Raw genomic sequence first — 20,048 nt, forward strand, 5'->3', positions numbered from 1 at the left:
GTCCGTTCATCACGATCGGATCGAATCGTAATCGTTTAAATGTTTTGCTATAGTTGTGTTACCACAATCGAAATCGTATCTCAACCGTTATGAATTAGAAGAATTGCTCCATTTATAAATCCATCTGAAATATATATTTAAATGTTAAAAAGAATTAGAACATACAAACTCAAAGCTGTTACTGCGAATTTCTTTTTCGTAATAGATTCTTTAAATTTTACCAAGGACAGCGACCTTATGAGCTAGTCAGCAGCCACTCGAGTAACGACCTATAATAAGATTGCACGTTTTTATTCCCTTACTGCTTACACTAATAAATGTTGTATAGCACTTGTAGTGACACGATATTTTCTCTTCTTCATTCGAATGTCAAATCTTTGATGAGAGAAAGAGAGAGATAATTTGGTGTTAGTTATTCACCCGCTGTACAAGGCTTACTGAGTCATTTGGTGTTAAGATTTAAACAGATTTTTTTTTAATTTTAAATCAAAGCACATACGACACATATCAAATTCGTGCACATTTTATAGGATATTTGAAAACAACTCGCGCTGTATCCTGCTATTGTTCTTAGGAATGAAATTGTAAACTTATTGAATAAATAGAGACAATACGACGCAAGAAATCGTTTGTTTGTTCACGACTTGGTATTTTTCAAACATTTTTGTATGCGAGGTATTTTTTGGTTTGCGTTATTTGAAATACATTTTTCTTTAAGTTGTGGCAACGTAAATATTTACCTGTACACGTGATTTGTTTTGTATTATTTATTTCTATCCATATTTTGTTTAATTTTAAATGTAAAAAAGAGCATTCATACATAATACTAAGTACTCGATAAAAGTTATAGTTATTATTTCTTGATCTTGTAGAATAAATAATAATTTAATGGAAGGTATTTAAGTAATATACCTCGGTACTCTATCTAGGAAACAGTAACTATATAGTTACTGCAAATGTGTTTATAAGTGTGTACTTTAATAATATTTTGATTTATATAAATACAATCTTAACAAATTCATACGTCAATGAGTGTAAAACATCCTCAAATAAAAATTGTCAAGTTTATCATTTATTTATTTTAATTTTACTATATCTGTTAATTTTCTTAGCTCTATTAAAAAAAAAAAAACAAATGAAGTACGAATAATCACGTTATTAAATTATGATTACAAGTGCGCGCATTTTAATTTAAAGAGTCACTGCATGGCTTGTAACACTAATATTTATTATTCGTGTAAATACTATTTGCATAAAACATGAGACCACGTTTTAAGTCTCGAGCAGTTTGTCCCATCAGTCTAAATAAATCGTATTGCCCAATGGGTTTTACAGTGTCTATAAGGTCGGACATTTGAGTCATAGCTTTAGCTACCCGGGCGTTTTCAAGATTTCAATACCTTGACCGATTTAGTCGAATACATCCTGAGCGGCCAGACGTCATCGAACGTTTTATGATTCAAAAGAAAGCCTTTGACGGCCCTTACTACTTGTTTCAACGATAGGTTAATAAATAAATAATTATTAATTAAAATTATGTTTCAGTATTTATTTTCGGAAAATTTTGGCTAATAATGAAGCATTAAGTAGATATTCCTAACGTTTTTCATATATATAGTTGTGTTTGTATAAAAATCAGATGGAAGTGTAAAAAAAATATTTGTTTTAAGTAAAATTTCTATAGAAGTCTTGAGTAAATTTCAATTTCAAGTTAAGTGCAACGTTTTTATATATAACGTTTGAATGAAATGATGTGCAACGAAAAAAGTAAGAAAGATCGGAAGACTGTAAGTGGAGTTTACAGAGTTGACTTTGGCAGTTAAATTATCAAAATTTTCTTTTAATTTTTTTTTTTGATTCACAATAAAATCACGATTCAAATCAATTTTGATAATTCTCATTTATGCAGACTAATAAATATAGGTCTTAAAATAGCTATACCGACTTAAATTTTTTAACCATTTGAAAACACAAAGTCACTCTTGTGAGGTCTCTTGGTCTTCATAATAAAAAAATTACTCTTTTATATAAAGCAGAAAAAAGGTTTTAAGTTTATCACTGACATTATTAATTCTATTAACTAAAGTACAATAACACTTAATTTAATTCCAAATCGCAAATAGCAAGAAAGAATATGTAACAAAACTCTCAGAAATACGCAATCAATTTGCACACTTAACTGTTATGTAAGTAATAATACGTTAACGTGAATCGTTATCGAGTCGAGAGCCCGTGGTAGAGGCTCACTGATGCGTTTCGCCACGACTCAAAGAAAGGCTCGAAGGCTCGCTTTCGATGTTTACAGGGAGAAATCTGAGACCGGTTGTCTCACCGCCTCACTCCGTCAGAATCGCGCGTCGGGTTCACACGTAACGTTCGTAACATCGTACGCTAACTGTGTTTCATGTGTCAACAGCCTAATACCGCAAGTAACTTGGACATAAACTTACACTGTGCTCTGTCGTGTCGCGTGTGCTGTGTTGTGTTAAACTTTTTTGATTAGAAAGTGCGTCTGTGCAGTGAATTTCCGCGGGCCACCGGTATGTTTGAGTATAATAGCGGTATTATTTAGGGACGGCGTTTCCATTCAGTGCTAGGGGAATTTCTCACGATTGCCATCTCGACGGTTATATGGTTTTTTGTGTTGGCTTATTTGTGGAATAACTCTTTTTTTCATTCGTTTCTTTGATGTAGGAAACACAAAACGGTTTCTCATTGAAGCATCATATACGTATAAGTTATATGATATGTTTACGAAACTCTCAAATTTGAAGTATTTATTACTAAGTTACGAAAATACAGTATCATGTTTTGTAACGGTTAATAACTTCAATAAAGTAAATCAATGCCCCAACTGCTAGGCCTATGGCGGAAAAGATTTGGGGCTCGTTCCACGACGCTGCTTCAATGTGGCTTGGTGGATACACATGTGACTAAATTATATCCGAAAAATGTATTTCCTCACGATATTTTAAACACAAATAAAGCATATTAAAAATTGGATCTCTACCCAAATTTGATCCTCCAATCTTTGATTAAAATTCACGAGCTATAACTACTAGGCTATCTTAACTCTTAAAAAAAGATATACTTATATGTAAATTCATATAATATTAATATTTACAAAAAAATATATATTGACACACTGAGATTTAACACGGAGCGTTCTCTTCCTTCATTAGAGTTCAACGAATGCTTAAGTTACAGAACTTCTAATCTATGATACAATCATATATATAATAGTAATAATATATTTAGTATATAAAATATATAACGCTTATAAATTTAACATTATTATTATATTATTTAATCATAAAAATAAAAATAACTTTTACTTATCAATAAGTTAATTTATGAATAATATGTTTATATATGTTATATCGTTAAGCCTCAACAGTAACGTATTTGATAAGTTATTTATTTTTATTATCAGAAATATTCTAATACTCGTTTTAAAACCGGCTTCGAAACAAAATCTTGTAACGAAACCACAGCATGGCAAGCGAATTGCTGTCAGCTGAAATTGAATATGACATCGAACAGCTTTTAATTTCTCTCTCGATATACTGTTATATAAATATTAAGGCTTCTTACAGATAATTGCATAGAAATACTAAATCCTTCTTGGGGCAAGGTATCCATTTCTATAGTAAAATTCCGCAGATATTTTTAACTTTGCCGTTTCGTAAATTCAAATTGTTTGTAAAAAATACATTGGTAAAAAAGGCATATTATTTGATACAAGATTTTATAGATGATAAAACAGCATGGAGTTAAAACAGGTGACTTCCGGGCAGGATACATTACATAATTGTATTTAACTAATATAATTGTATTTTTAAATCTTGAAAAAGAGTAACTACTTAGTTTCTTGCCGGTTCTTCTCGGTAGAATCTACTTTCCGAACCGGTGTAAGCTTCACTTAATGATAAATGACGATTCAAAAGTGCTTGTAAAAGCCTACTCGAATAAAGTTTATTTTGATACATAGTAATATCTAAAATAGAGTACACAGTAGTATTATATTGATTTCTTCAGTCACTTTTTTAATGTTCTGGAAAAACACACAATAAATATTTATAGCAGGTTTTTTATCATTAGGGTAAACTTAAATTTAATAGCATATTATTTATTTATATAGATTATTTTTAAACATGAAAACTATTAAAATTTAGACCTTAACGATATACAAATAAGTGTTATAAAATAATTACTGTCTTCATCATGACCGCGTGGGCGCCTGGAATGGTGGCAAGAATGCTAGCAGCATTTCCCCGTTAAATTACTATTCCGATCTTTTGGGCAAAAAAACAGCCATGTCACCAGTGGAAGCATTGAGGCGAAGTGTTATACTCTTATAAAGATTAAATATAAATCAAATCAAATCAAATCAATTTTATTCAAGTAAACTTTACAATGAAGCGTTTTTGAATCGTCAACAATTAAATACTACCACCGTTTCGGAAAGCAGCTTCTAGCGAGAAGAAACGGCAAGAAACTCGCAAGTTGCTCTTTTCATATAAACACATTTTTATATAAATATTCAATAGTCCTCAATACTCTGTATCTCTATACATATTGGGTAACATTATACGAAAATAATAATTAGCTCTACCGTATTGTGCTAAAATATAACAAAAATAGAACAACAAATCTATGGAAATGTAAACGCACAGAGTTCCCTCATTTAATCTTTATTATGATAGATACGTTATAATGACAAGTCAAGGTAAACTATAATTGATTGCTATGTCATATTCATTAATATAATATGTAAATGCGAATGTAACTCTGTATGTTTCTGTGTCTATTTCACGGCCAAATGACTGAACTGAATTCGATGAAATTAGATATGCAGGCTTGATTTAAAATGAAGGACATATTAAATAAAAGCTGATGACCAATCTGTGCAACCAGCTTTCCCGATTTTTCCGAACCGATGCGACTTGGGAACCTTAAAAAAAAAGGACATACTCCTTTCTTAAAGAGCAACGCATCTGTAAGCCCCCTGGTGCAGTCTCTCAGAGCCTACTGCTCATTTTCCACTTGTCACATAAAAAAAAGACTAATACCCCATTCGAGTGAAGTGACAAGAGACAACGAGTATGAAATATATTTTAAAACAATCTGTACTCGCAACCTTGTACGCGATTGAATTTAACACAAAATACATATAATTATATCATTGTAGCCTAAGTTACTCCTTATTAAGTCAGTTATCTGTCAGTGGAAGTCTCGCCAAAATCAGTACAGCCGTTCCACAGATTAGCCGGAACAAACAGACAGACAAACAGACAAAAAGTGTAAAAACTGATACGATGGTATATGTACCGTGTATAATGTACATTGAGAAAAAAGGCCTATTTCAATATTATAAATAGACACTCCAATTTTATTAAATAATGTATGTATAAATAATTACGTAACTCTTTGAATAGAAATACTATATTGATTTTATTTTACAGATAAATTGAAACTTTTCCCTCGTTCAATCATGAATGAAATTACTCATTACGTTGTCAAAGAATTTTGTTACAATAATATTGTATTCTGTTAAAATGTAAAAAAAAAGTATATATATTCGAACGAACTGTTTCAATTGTGACCTCGTTATTTAGAAAAAAATCTATAAAAACTTTGGGAACCATTACTTTTCCCGGCATATAAAGTAACCGATGTTATTTATTGTTGTTTTGACGTCTAGCATTGTATCTTAACTACAAACGATTTTAGTTTCTATTTCAATGATGAACAGTCTGTTATCGCATGTACATGTATAATAATGTATTATTTATTCCGCATGAATACTTCGCGTATGCTGTTTACATAACAGCTATATGCTTACGTTTAAAAAAACTGTTAGGCACTGCTTCTGAACTGCACAACATAGAATGCTATAAGTATAACGTACGCGAACTGGCGTGTGAGAAATACTTTATTGATCATACCGGTTCAAGAATAGGGTTGCTTGTAATATAAATTCGGTAAAACAAACTCTTTGGTAAACATATTATGCGACAAAATTGAGATGGACTTTTCGTGGTATATTTTTTATAGATTTACTATGAACACTTTTATAAACAAGATTGCGATTTTTTTTTAATTTGCATAAGAATTATTTACATACCGTTTATAAATTAATCAAATAAGTACTAATCTCGACGTTTGAAATGGTGGCAAGAATGTTAATAGTAGGTATGTCCCCGTTAAGTTGCAGTTCTGATTCTCTGGCCAAGAACTGAACCAGGGGACTATTCTACTAACATATAACTGTTGTGATGCTTTCGATCCAATTCCGTTTCAAATTCGAGTATTCTTCATCGATATACAAACAGCTTAATCATAAATGGGGGTTCTACTATTTATATTCCGATAAAATTACGACCAGTTGGATTGACTCTTGATCGATTACGATTTATATTGATAGTGATAGTGCAATAATTTGTTAGATATTGTCTCCTGTCGTCATTGAATGCAATTGATAAAATGTTATGAGTTTTTGCACTATATCTCTAAAATCTAAGTGTTTAAAAATGTGAAATTTAAGTGATTAACACTTATTAATTTAATTTATAATGAATAACAGTATTTTTTGTATAATTGTTCTTAGCGATAATGATTGTGGTGAAACTGGTGAGGTGTTATGAAGACAAGAACAATAGAAATAGATTCTACTCGTACAAATCGTAGTTGCCTAATGTTTATCCGAAACTTTTACTTACTTAATACTCAACTTTAAACACTATAGCATATTTATGTTACTGTCCAAGATTAATATATATTGTGTGTGTAGTATTCCTTTCCTATTTTTTTATATATTTGTCCTAATTAGTAACAGGGATGTTTCACCTTATGTTTTGTCAGTTCGCTGTAATCGACTTTCCTTATCTTTTCTGATATTGATCAAGCAAAGTGACCTTGACTTTCTTTCCTTTCCCTCCAACGTAGATTTTTTTTATTTGCTTTATTTATTATTTTTAAGCAAAGGAATCCATCAAAGGATACTCAGGCTCTTATGGCTTATGTGGGGTTCTTACCAATAATACCGTTATGCGCCTTATTTCTGATTTTTAAGGGACTAGTAAATGCTCTCTTGCATTCTGCTTTATTAGCTATAGGTTCTCAGAGTCTTCAGTAGGAAAATAATATAGTTATTCCTACGTTTCTAATTATAAATCTATAAATATATATTTAATATTTTTCTGTTTGCCCCGTACTCGTAATCATTCCTTCAGTCAATTTAGTTGAATGAAACCTTTTAATAAATGGCACTTAGAAAATGTCTGGCATTGACATAAATTAGATCGAGTTCTATCGAATAATTGTTTACAAAATAACATAAGAAGAGATTGCAACGCATGCGGGCTTTCGCTTGTTTCATAAAAATATTTTCCTATCACGAACATTTAGTACTAAGATAATTGATTATTGGAAGTAAATAGTTGCTTGTGAATTGCATTAATTGCTAATTTATGATACTATTTATGACGGATCTCCTGTTCTCCCATCGCTCAGATAACATTTGTTTTGTAAATTTTAATTATTAACAATTATATAACTACTGTAAGAATTCGCTTCGTATCTCAGTTGTGAAATATTGACAACAGTTTTCGGCGGTGAGATATAAGTCTCTTATCATAGAGTAGCCCTACAGATCCGATATATGTATATATACCTAATCGTAGATAACACAAACTCAGCGTAATGAAAATACTTATGAAATAGTTCGAACCTCAGCATTATCTTAATTATCTGTTTAATTAGTGTTAATAATTCAGTGTTAGATGATTGTCTTCCATGTGTGTATTCACCGAACGCCTTTACATTTAATTTAAATGTCTATATAGAGTAACGGAATACAAAAGAACCAAAACGAACAGACCAACTTTATTATCAAAAGAACTACAGCTACGTTTTAAAGTCGCCAAATTTCAATCTATTTCACCAGTTGCGTGTACTTAGTCACCAAGATTTGACCTTTTTTCGACGCATGCGCAGCTTTGACAGACTATCTAGATATATAGAAATAATTAGAACATTGTTGTAAAGTCTGATTCATAACGAAAGCATCGTCGATGCCTTAATGAAGTGAGAAATCTTTTATCGCTACTTGTATTTGCGTTTCAATTTACGTATCAATAATAAATGTAGTCCTCATTAATATAAATGTAAAAGTAAGAAGGGTTTCTTTTAAGGAGGTTTTAAGTTGGAAATACCTGCTTCTCTCCATTACACATGGAAAAAACTGCAGAATTATACTAGTGCTCTATATTTAACTTTAATATTAATAACATTTTCAAAGGAGGTCCTGCATCTTTCTTATAGTTGTCCATCTAAACAGACAAAAATAAATGTCTTCGTATATAATTTTGGAGTTATGTAGTCTTTACATTATATACTATTATTAATGCACTCATAAGGCTCTTAAAAGTTTTGCCTGTAAATTATAAGCGCTAACTCTAGGAACATTAAATCAATACGCCAATTTCGAAACTCATGAGGCATCCCTATAAATATTACATAAAAATACCTTTCGAAAAACCAGTAAGTGGTAACCCTAGCACCATTACATCAATATGCCGGTCTCGGCTACGTCATTGACAGCAACCCGGCAACCGGACAGCATACACACATGCAAATGTCGCTGATGGAATGTCCACATTTACGACTAGAATCGTAAAAGTTAATAGAGTTTTGTCTAAATAGGAATGACCATTGCCTTCGGGAAATGTGACTTGTAGAGATGAAATGTATTTTTTTAAAGTATTGGGCACGTGTAACAGTAGTTTAACACTATTCCCTTATATATAATTCGATTTTTAAATTAATCTGTTACTTAAACTGTCTTAACTGTCTATAAATCTTGGAGTTGTAACTTGCAGTGTTGCAACCAAAATGACAGTGCAATACATATTATAATATGTATTGCAATATATGTGTAATGTGTATCGTGTGACGTAAAATACGCTGTTCGAAATTTGAAATGAATCAAATGATTTTCCGAAATGAAACAAATCATTTTCGAAGTGTCTTTTTTTCTTATGTAGCAGACATAACTATGGCAATAGTTGAGCCAAGAACGTTGTCAATTAACATCGACTACAATAATCAGATTCCTATGTATCTGTCTGATGGATGAATGATTTGGACCATCAAAGACAAGGTACAGTAACATTAACAACGTTCAGAATTTCAGCTAAATTATTTCTACGGAAAAGTTCAAAAATGTTTATTGCTCCGGCGTTTCTAACCAGTTTTTTTTTGAATTTGTGGACTTATCAGCTAGCAACTAAAGCCAATCAAGGAGGCAGTATGGGATTCTTTACATAACGACCAAAGACAAATTCTGATAATCCATAAATTCTGTTTTGTCTGCAAATATCCACAAGGCCAAGTATGTGTATAGCAAACGGTATCTAATTGACTATTTATTATAACTGGTACTGTAATTATTTACACAGACGTACGTTCAATATCGATGTGTATAAATTGTATTGTTCATATAAGGTTCCACTGCTTGACAAATACTATTTCGAGAGTTTAAAACATTTCTCATTCAACTGCTGTTGTTGTTGTAATGAATGCATATATCATATTTAATAAAATCGTATCCGATATATGCTGATTTTACAACTCTCGAGTACAGGAAGATTATAAGGACAAAATAAATACGTAAACGCGATGCATGCTTTGAACCCGCAACCTTTTGTATAAAAACGTGTTCTATCTATTGGGCCATCATGGCTATGTTTGTAATTACGTTTAACGGGATAGCCAATTACAGGCGTTATTTGAAGAAGTTGAATTCAAGAGACTTTTGTAACAAAAGATTTATTTAACATATGAATGTATATATAATGAATACCCTGCACTTATGTTTCTTATTTGTCATGTATGGTGAGGTTACAAATTTAAAAAGTATGGTAAAATAAAGTATCAATTATAAATTTCCATATACTGGGAAACTACTAAACACTTCGCTGATTCAATAGTTGATACTCTGTGAATATACAAATATTAAAATTAGTAAATATCGATATTTTCAATAAAAAATAAGCAATATTTCATAATGATATTCAAAATGATAATCAGAATTTCAAATAAGAGCTTTTATGATGTTTGAACGAGGCTTGACCTCACGACCAGACCTATACATGTACTCATACCACATATGTACAATCAAGGACGAATTTGTTCATAGATAATAATTAAAAGTAATTTATAACAACTTGTTCTACTAACCCTACTATTATAATAAATGTTAATGTTTGTACGTTTCTCATACAATCACACAAACAAGATGGATTGTAATTGAATTCGGAAATGAGATGGTTTATATTTAACTGACCTAACACCTATCCAGAAGCAGCGTCTGGAAACTGGTATTATTATAAAATTAGAGTAAAACCTTTTTTGTAACAAAAACACTGGCTGGTAAATTATTAAAATGCGCAAAATAACATTTTTATACACAAACTTATTCCAGATCTTCCAACCAGCATTCAAAGATCTCTTATTAAAGATTATTATGGCAATCTATCAATCGATCTTTTTCTCATAACTATATATCTTGTTGTTATTTTAGATTATAAATGTACAGATTTCAGATAAGATTGATTATCAATATCAGCCAAAATTGGAGTCATCATACTCTTTTTTTTATTTTATCTATAAAATAAAATCATAAAATTTTATAATTGGCTCAGCTAACATCGGACCTTTATAGGATAGACAAACTTGATGTGATGTTGCTTTTCCAAAATCGGCGATTGGACCGTTGCATAAGTTTTGGCGATGTGACGTCACAGTTATATTCAAATTTATCTTCAACACGTGAAGTTATTTTATTTAAATAATACGCACACAGATAAAAGAAACGTTTTCCCTTCCTTTATAATTATTATTTTTCTAGGAGTTTCAGACAATACGCCCAGTAATGTTCACGATTAAAACAATAATGGTTGTCACTCGTCACGGTACAGTTGAACAATGCGTATTTTAGCGCATTTGTATGTAGACTATTATATTTTAAAAACAAATACTAGGAACTATATTGAGTAACCATTAAAGACATGTTAATATATTTGGTTTATTATAAGTATAGTTCAATACTTATCAGTAGTTTATCAAGTAATGTGTATATACATACATTATAATAACTGTCCCCTCGACCTTGTATGCGTTTAAATTTAACAAAACAATATTATTGTAGCTTAGTTACTCATTATATCAGTTATCTGCCAGTGAAAGTCCCGTCAAAATCTGTCCAGCCGTTCCAGAGATTAGCCGGAACAAACAAACAGACTGACAGGCAGACAAAAATAGTAAGAAATGTTATTTTGGTATATGTACCGTGTATGTAATATGCATTGAGTAATACAGGGCTATTTTAATATTACAAACAGACACAATTTTATTATATGTATAGTTAGAAGATGAGCGAACATATATTTGACGACCTCCATGGGCGAGTGGTGTGTACACCGGTTTTCGTGGGTACGCCACTCCGAGGTCTGGGTTCGATTCCCGGCCGAGTCGATGTAGATTACCATTAGTCTTCTATGTTGTCTTGGGTCTGGGTGTTTGTGGTACCGTCGTTACTTCTGATTTCCATAACACAAGTGCTTCAGCTAATTACATTGGGATCAGAGTAATGTATGTGATGTTGTCTCATATTTATTTATTTATTTTATTTATACATAGCTGTCGATAAAGCGACTGACATAAAATGCTCTCTTAGTATCAATGGCCCTTAAAAGTCTATAGCAAATCAGCAATCTCTCTCTATTTAAAGAGAAGAACAGAATTAAAATTCATAGACGAATTAGAATATTAATTAGGGATAAGGATTAGACCTCTGGAATACTTCTTTCGGAAATTTAATTATGATTTACAATGTTTTGCAAGTCACTTGAAAAATTCACATACTCTGTATCACATATATGTATCTGCCACATTTCACTCGAAGGAATTTTATTGTTTTTGAGACCAATACTCATTCAAGTAAAGCCAATATCAGATACGCGCGTTTTCAAAACGTGGAATAAAACTTACTGTAGATAAAATATTAGATATAATTAGATTTTTTTAAATCTTATTCCTCTTCAAATAAATATATGATAACTATTTCGTTTGATTTTTATGATTATTATTGGGTTCATACCAGGTTGAATATGATTCATTTAATATTCAGTTATCAGGCCAATGTAATGTTTATAAAAAAATTAATTGAAGTGAAAATTTATACTAAGTACTTTATTATATTTAAGTTATAAAACATACTTTAATTATCTTGGTAAAATAATCCTACGTTAAATGACAGGTAATGTTCAGACACGCATGAGTAAGGTAAATATAATTTAATCGAAAATATTCTGAAAGATATTTTTAATCAAAATCAATCATTTTTTCGAATTCTTACCGTCCCTTGCCCATTCTACAAGAATGTACAGGTAAGCGTAAAATTGAAATGCTTGTCCGAAGTTCACATATGATAATGCGCAGAACAAAATTTTAAGGTACCCGAGGGGAACGGACATAGCCGCAAGGGAGGATATTGCTCTCGCATTCCTCCGCTATTCATAAAAGCTATCTGTCTCGCTCACACTACATACATCTTCAGCCTTAAAGTACAATCGTGAACAAAACTAGGAATGTTAAATTCCGTTTTACATAACATAACATAACGTAAGATTATAAATATTTGTACTTATTTAAATTTGACCTAAGTTATGAAGGAATTCAAGGATGGATGAGTATACTATTTATATATATGTATAGCAACGTGATTTTGTAAACTATCAATACTCTTGATTTTTTAGTTCACAAAATTTATATATTGATTAAATCTTATAAGCGAATATTAAACCAGTCCATCATTGTCAATAAAATTGACATAATACAAGAACATTTATTGCCTTTTTGGAACTGGAGAATTTTTCCCTTATTATTGCATATGTATGACATATATGTGATTGTTTCTTAAGCCACTGGATGCGAAAAGCGCTAGGCCGGCGTTTTCGGATACTTGGGGGAAGCCTTTGTCCTGCAGCGTCTTCCGGCTGAGATGATAATGATTTACTGATATTACCATCAAATTATGAAGCCCACATGTTCATTATTACATAACTCTGTGGTAGGGCTTTATGCGAGCCTTTCTGAGTACCACCAAATATTATACTGCCATACAGAAATACTTAGTATTGTTGTGTTCCGTTGCTAAGGTTGATTAAGCTAGTGTAACTACAGGTACTAGCGAGATAACGTAGGTCCTAAGGGTATAACATTGATGGTATGAGCAGCGATTATTATTTCTAACGGTACCAATGTCTATGAGTGGTATTTGCTTCCGTCAGGTCATTTGCCAGTCCGCCTACCTATACGTCATAAAAAGTAGCTATTAAAGTTAAGGATGCTCGCAAATTTCCGATTAGTTTGTTTTGTTTTTAATTCACGCTGTATATATCTAAACTTCGAATATAAAAAGGTATAATTTGTTTGTTTGTACGTGGAAGGTAATCTTCTAAAGTAATCCAATTTCGAAAAGGTTTCAAATGGTATAAAGCTATAGCTGAGTGTTATAGGGCATAAATTAAGTTTATTATTAGAGCTCAGATGGCCCAGTGGTTAGAACGCGTGCATCTTAACCGATGATTATGGGTTCAAACCCAGGCAAGCACCACTATATATTTGTGTTTACAATTCATCTCGTGCTCAGCGGTGAAGGAAAACATCGTGAGGAAACCTGCATGTGTCGAATATTATCGAAATTCTGCCACATGTGCATTCCACCAACACGCATTAGAACAGCGTGGTGGAATATGTTCCAAACCCTCTCCTTAATGGAAGAGGAGGCCTTATCTCAGCAGTGGGAAATGTACAGGCTGTTACTTTACTTTACTATGTTTATTTCTTATAATTTTCCTTTTATATTGATATCCTAGAAGAAGCAGGGTGAGTCGCTAGTTCTATATAACGTCACTCATTTTGAATGTGTCCTACCTATTAAAAAAACAACCTTAATATGTTTAGCAGGTACTGTACGTTTAAAAAAAACAACCTGTATATGTTGAAACAAATGGTACTTATACCTCAAGCTTAGATGAAAATGTTGTGCTCTGTTTATCTTACTCAATGGCCGTTTGAGATAACTGATCTTGATGAACCACAACGCCAGACTAACAGGGATAACTTGAAAAAACATTTATTGAAAACTAGCTTGTATTTCGTTTTAATAAGTTACATAATTGCTTGAAGACAAATTGTCAATATTATCTTCATAATTTAATTATTTTAAATGTATTTGATTTTACTTGAATGAAAACCCATAGGTGAGTCGAGATGGCCCAGTGGTTCGAAAGCGTGCATCTTAACCGATGATTGCGGGTTCAAACCCAGGCAAGCACCGCTGATTCATTTGCTTAATTTTTCTTTATAAATTAATCTCGTGCTCAGCGGTGAAGAAAAACATCGTGAGGAAACCTGCATTTGACAAATTTCATAGAAATTCTGCCACATGTGTATTCCACCAACCCGCATTGGAACAGCGTGGTGGAATGTGTTCCAAACCTTCTCCTCAAATGGAGAGGAGGCCTTTAGCCCAGTAGTGGGAATTTACAGGCTGTTGTTGTTGTTGAATGAAAACTCATAAAAATATTTCATCACGTATCGGTATCAGATGTACGAGGATAAATAAATGATTGCGTCAGTACTTTATTGTAATTACCATATTTAAACTTATTATTTTACAAGTTAATAAGGCGAATAATTTATGAACATTTTTCCTCGATGTTTTTTTTAAATTTTCGCTGTATTATTAATTATAATTAATAATAAGCTGGTAATATTTGATATGAAATTATAAGAAATAGGATTTTTTTTTAATGGTAAAAATAGAGTAACTACTGAGTGTCTTGCCGGTTCTTCTCGGTAGAATTTACTTTCCGAACCGGTGATAGCTTCACTTAATTGTAAAATGACGATTCAAAAGTGCTTGTAAAAGCCTACTTGAATAAAGTTTATTTTGATTTGATTTGTTTTTATATATTAGCATCAAAATATTAACTACACTTATTGCAGTTCTTTATTTTGGTGGCAAATTATGGATGAATAAGAAACAAAACTACGAAAATATAAATAAAACTAAAACTGTCAAAGATATAATCAGTGATCTATCTTTAATACTATCCATGACCTTTTTTTAATGTCAAGTAATACTATTTTTTTTTATTACTCAGATATATTAGTAGGAGGATCTTCTAACTATCGGTCGCAAGTACCGTTTATTTAAAATATTTTAAGGTCAAATAAAGTAATTAAGAATATTACAAAAAAAACATGAACGCATGTTTTTGTATAAGCTGTCTTAATCTATACATATAATAAAATTGGAGTGTCTGTTTGTAATATTTAAATATCCCTTTTTTACTCAATGCATAAGTATGTATACCAAAATAACATGTTTACAATTTTTGTCTGTCTGTCTGTTTGGTTTGGCCGATTTTGACGGGACTTTCACTCGCAGATAACTGATATAATAAGGAGTAACTTAGGCTACAATAACAACTTTTTTTGTTAAATTCAAACACGTACACCGTCGCGGGCACAACTAGTTTAATATAAAATCGATTGAATAACAACATTTAACTACATTCTTAAATGTAAGAGCTCCAAGTTGTTCAAACAATATTACAATGGGTTACGAAACCTGGTGACCGATTGAGAAAAACCTCTGTTGCTTATGTGGGAACCTCTCGGTTCTCACTGTGGTAACTTGCTTAAATGCACAATTACGTTTGAACAAAACGTAAGCTTGTTTAATTGTTCGTTGCCTCTAAAGACGTTTTAATACTGATGATTGTTATCTTATATTTGTTGAATGGTTCTTAAAAAGTAAAAAAATTTCGTTGGACTTATTATAGTTGAATGTTCAATATTTTTCCTTCTATTTCCAATGTCATTGGACTTGAATAACACAGATTTTTTTATTTATTATTATTGAAATTCGAACGCGGTCATGTTTTACGATAATTTAATCGATTTTGTTTTTTTTTTATTTTTTTTAATTAATTTATTTTACATTATGCTATTAATTATTAAGTTAGAATAGTTTTTATAATGTAATGTTAATCTTATGCTATACTAGAATTGCACTAAAATAAAAGATTAATAATATCTTTTTTTCTCTATTTCAAAAAATAAATATATAATCTATGAAAAAAGTTCAAATAATTTTAAGCACGACTTTTGTTTTAAAAAGAAATTTCCGATAAAGTCGATGCATTATAGAACGCCATTTTGTTATTAGTACAGATAAACTAATTGCGAACAACAATCCGCTCTCACCGGATGCTGTTACAAGTGTATCTATTTATTGCGTTGACCGCATTACAACTCTGAATTAACAGTAAATATTTTTTTTGTGTATATTAAAATAAACTATAAATGTCTTGATGTTATTATGTTCCTATTCAACGGCAAATTTTATCTTTTTAAATATAAAATAAATATTAATTTTTACATAAAAGACTTTGCCGTATAAAGCTGTATACATACGGTCTTGACTGCTCTCTTGGCAGTATGGAGTTGGGTCGTGAGCCGTGTTGATTAGCTAGTTTTCTCTACCGTTAATGTCAGATTGACTATTTATATATGTATAAGACTAATACGGGGATTAATTTGTATCATAACATCTATTTCGTTATAATTTAGTTTGTAAAACGATTTATTTTAATACGTGGATTTGTTGTGATGGGATTTTTCTTTTAAGATTTTTTTCGTAAATAGACACGTTCGAATTTTAAATATAATAATAGAAAATTAATTTGCAATAACAAATATGAAATGTCTAGAGAATGCGTAACCATTTTAAAAGACATGACGAAAAAAGTCATCAATTTTTAAGCAATTATGAATGGTATATTTATCAAACATTTTGAACTTTATGAACATCGGAATAAATGTAAACGTTACTTATGCCCTTATTTGGTACGGACGATTATTTTTCCACGGAACAATAGACAATCTTTGTGTCACATATGGTGGGAAGACGAAGTTGCAAAGAAATCGACCTCAATCGGTTTGCTTTTCACGTTGGGTAAACAAACTCATAAACTGATATTGACTTGTAAAAAACGTGACGTAATTATTTCTTGTCTTATTTAATGAAGAAGATTAATGAATATATATGGATTTATGAACAGGTTTTATCGAAGGGCTTTGTGCAAACGTCTCTAGGTACCAACTACTCTGTACTATTAACTACTTTTAAACAGCATTACCTACTTATTACATTTTTGTTGTTGTCCATGGCCTCTTGGAAAATATCGAAAATTATCTCACCGCCGAGTAAGAAATGAATATAATAGGCTATTTGACAGTGTGAAAAATAAATCAGTAAGTAGTAATAAGTGTATATTATGAGTTTCAAAATGGTTATTTAGTAACGAAACTTGAAAATAATACTTAATTTATTCAAAAATCAATAAATAAAAATGCATTTTTTTCAAACGTTTGTCACGTGACACAAATACAATAATATTAGTCACATTCAAGAAAGATACATATGAGGTATTATTACCAAAACAGCGATCTCTACCAGGCAACCATAAAGCAGAGGAGAGAAACACGTATAAAAAACAAGAAGGAGGGTAATCTCTTGAATTGAATGTATTGAGTGATTTGGTAAATAATATATGAACGTTTTAGGTAATTATATTCACATTTACGTCGAAAGAAACGTTACTTAGCGGAACTCGATGGCAATGGTATGTTTAATAACAGTATTTTTCAATAATACATATAAAACATACGAGACACTCTCCTTTCCGCTATAACCAGCGCTTAGCGCAAGAAAAACGATGTATATACCTATAGTACGACACAACTTAGATGTAGCATCGGCAAATTAAATAATCCCAATTGCTGCCGATTTATACAACCATTGGAAATAACTTCCTATCGCGCCATTCGACGCTATTGATTCATGTGCATGTAAATTGACGTGTCAAATTGACGAATATATTTAGGTCATATGATATTACAAGTTATTACGTTTGTGTAAAGATCATATTCACATAAGAAATAAATATTGATAATTGGGGATAGCGTACTTAATTTGGATGTGATCGGTTACGAATTTTGCCGATGTTACATCTAAGTTGTGTCGTACTATACATATATATGTGTATATATATAATAGTATATATGTAAAGCTAGGAACACGTTACCATATATGACGACTACAGTTATTGATCCTATTGGGAAAGTTTAAACGGCCTTGGAAATCGTGTGATGTACATCATATTAAGATGTAGCCTTATATATATATATATTAGGGTTGCTGAGGATTCCTCTTCCGCTTCCTCATAATGCAAAAGTTCCGCAATATTTTGGGTTCCTCAACCGATACCGCTTCCTCATAAATAAAAATTAAAAATCCTCTTCCGTTATCGCTTCCTCAAAATGTAAGAGCAATTTATGAGGAATCTGGAGCTGTAGTAGAAACATCCTGCCCCACACCCACCGCTTCCACGTTTACCAAGAGAGGAGAGGTGCGTGTTACTAAAGCTATTATTAAATAACGACATTAAAAAAAGTGATTAATATGTATGAACCTTATGAATCCTTTATGGTGGAAAAATGATCCGAAATATTTGGGAGCTTTAGGGCAATACCTATCTTCTCCTCCATCAAGGATGCCCAGCGAACGACATTTTAGCAGTGTTGGATTAGTACGAGTATATAATGAGCTAAGAAACCGGTTGTCAGGGGAAACACCGTCCAAATTATTTTTTACAAAAAAAACCTCCCTATAATTAATTTTGATTAGTTATTAGTATTCAATTCCTTTATTTTGATTACTAAAATATTTGACTTAAGTAATTAATAAAGATATAAAGACTGCCCTTTTTTTAGTGTATGTATGTTATGTACAGACAGGACAACGGCTTTTCGGTTGGGTCCGCTAGTATTTATATTTTCCTATCTTCCCAATCCGCTCTCTCTGCCGCTTCCTCATCCGCATCCTCTAAATTTGCGTTCGAAAAATCCTCTTCCTCCTCCTCTTCCTCATAATCACTTCCTCAACAACCCTAATATATATATATATATATATAGTATAGTATAGTCCGCCAACCTATACTATAAATATATATATATATATATTTATAGTATAGGTTGGCGGACGAGCATATGGGCCACCTGATGGTAAGTCACCATCACCCATAGACAATGACGCTGTAAGAAATACTAACTATTCCTTACATCGTCAATGTGCCACCAACCTTGGGAACTAAGATGTTATGTCCCTTGTGCCTGTAGTTACACTGGCTCACTCACCCTTCAAACCGGAACACAACAATACTGAGTACTGTTATTTGGCGGTAGAATAACTGATGAGTGGCTGGTACCTACCCAGACGGGCTTGCGCGAAGCCCTACCACCGAGTATATTTTTATTTACATTTTGATCTTGATGAAACAAAATTCTCAAAGTCGTTTTGGCAACGTTTACAAATGAAACGTTTGAGTGAAACTTTTCTGATGCAATAATGTTGTTCGTGTGGATTTCGAGTTTCGTGATTCATTTTGTATGGTCCACAGCAATGACTAAGTGCTTTCTAGTTAAAAATGATATTAAATTCGGAATAAAATCATTGAAAATATTTATTAAAAATTGACAATTACTTTAATACTTATCGTATTAACTTGTTGGATCTCCGCGGTAGAGCCTTTACGAACCGGTAGTAACTTAATATTTAAGTTTTTTTGCTGTTTAATTTATCATAATGTACCTTGTACGTGAATAATTAATGTTATATTTTTTTAAATGAAAAACTTTGCTTGCAGTTTGTTAGTTGATACTGATTAGACGCGATATAATTTTGAATTCCGTAATCAGAACTTTGGAACAAAATTAATTGATTTGAATACACGTAGTCAGATGAAATAGAGATGTATTATATATATGCATAATATCATTTAGGTATAGTAGAATGGAATATCTCGAGACTCATTCGATAACTCTATGAAAGTGCTCTTTCGTATACA

At 31.6% G+C, this 20,048-nt stretch overlaps 1 protein-coding gene across 4 annotated transcripts in view; it reads left to right on the top strand.

Annotated features, from left to right (window-relative positions):
- The first annotated feature begins 2,312 nt into the window (after positions 1-2,312).
- Positions 2,313-20,048, top strand: part of LOC124538298 (putative epidermal cell surface receptor) — a 42,243-nt gene continuing 24,507 nt past the window's right edge. For 3 of the 4 annotated variants that reach the window (XM_047115311.1, XM_047115313.1, XM_047115312.1), the window contains exon 1: positions 2,315-2,540. The gene's annotated coding sequence lies outside the window, so the exon portion shown is untranslated. Of the gene's footprint in view, positions 2,541-20,048 lie in introns of all 4 variants that reach the window. The other variant, XM_047115314.1, reaches the window with a different exon arrangement.

Source organism: Vanessa cardui, chromosome 20, assembly GCF_905220365.1.
Source record: "Vanessa cardui chromosome 20, ilVanCard2.1, whole genome shotgun sequence".
Classification (NCBI taxonomy): Eukaryota; Metazoa; Arthropoda; class Insecta; order Lepidoptera; family Nymphalidae; genus Vanessa; species Vanessa cardui.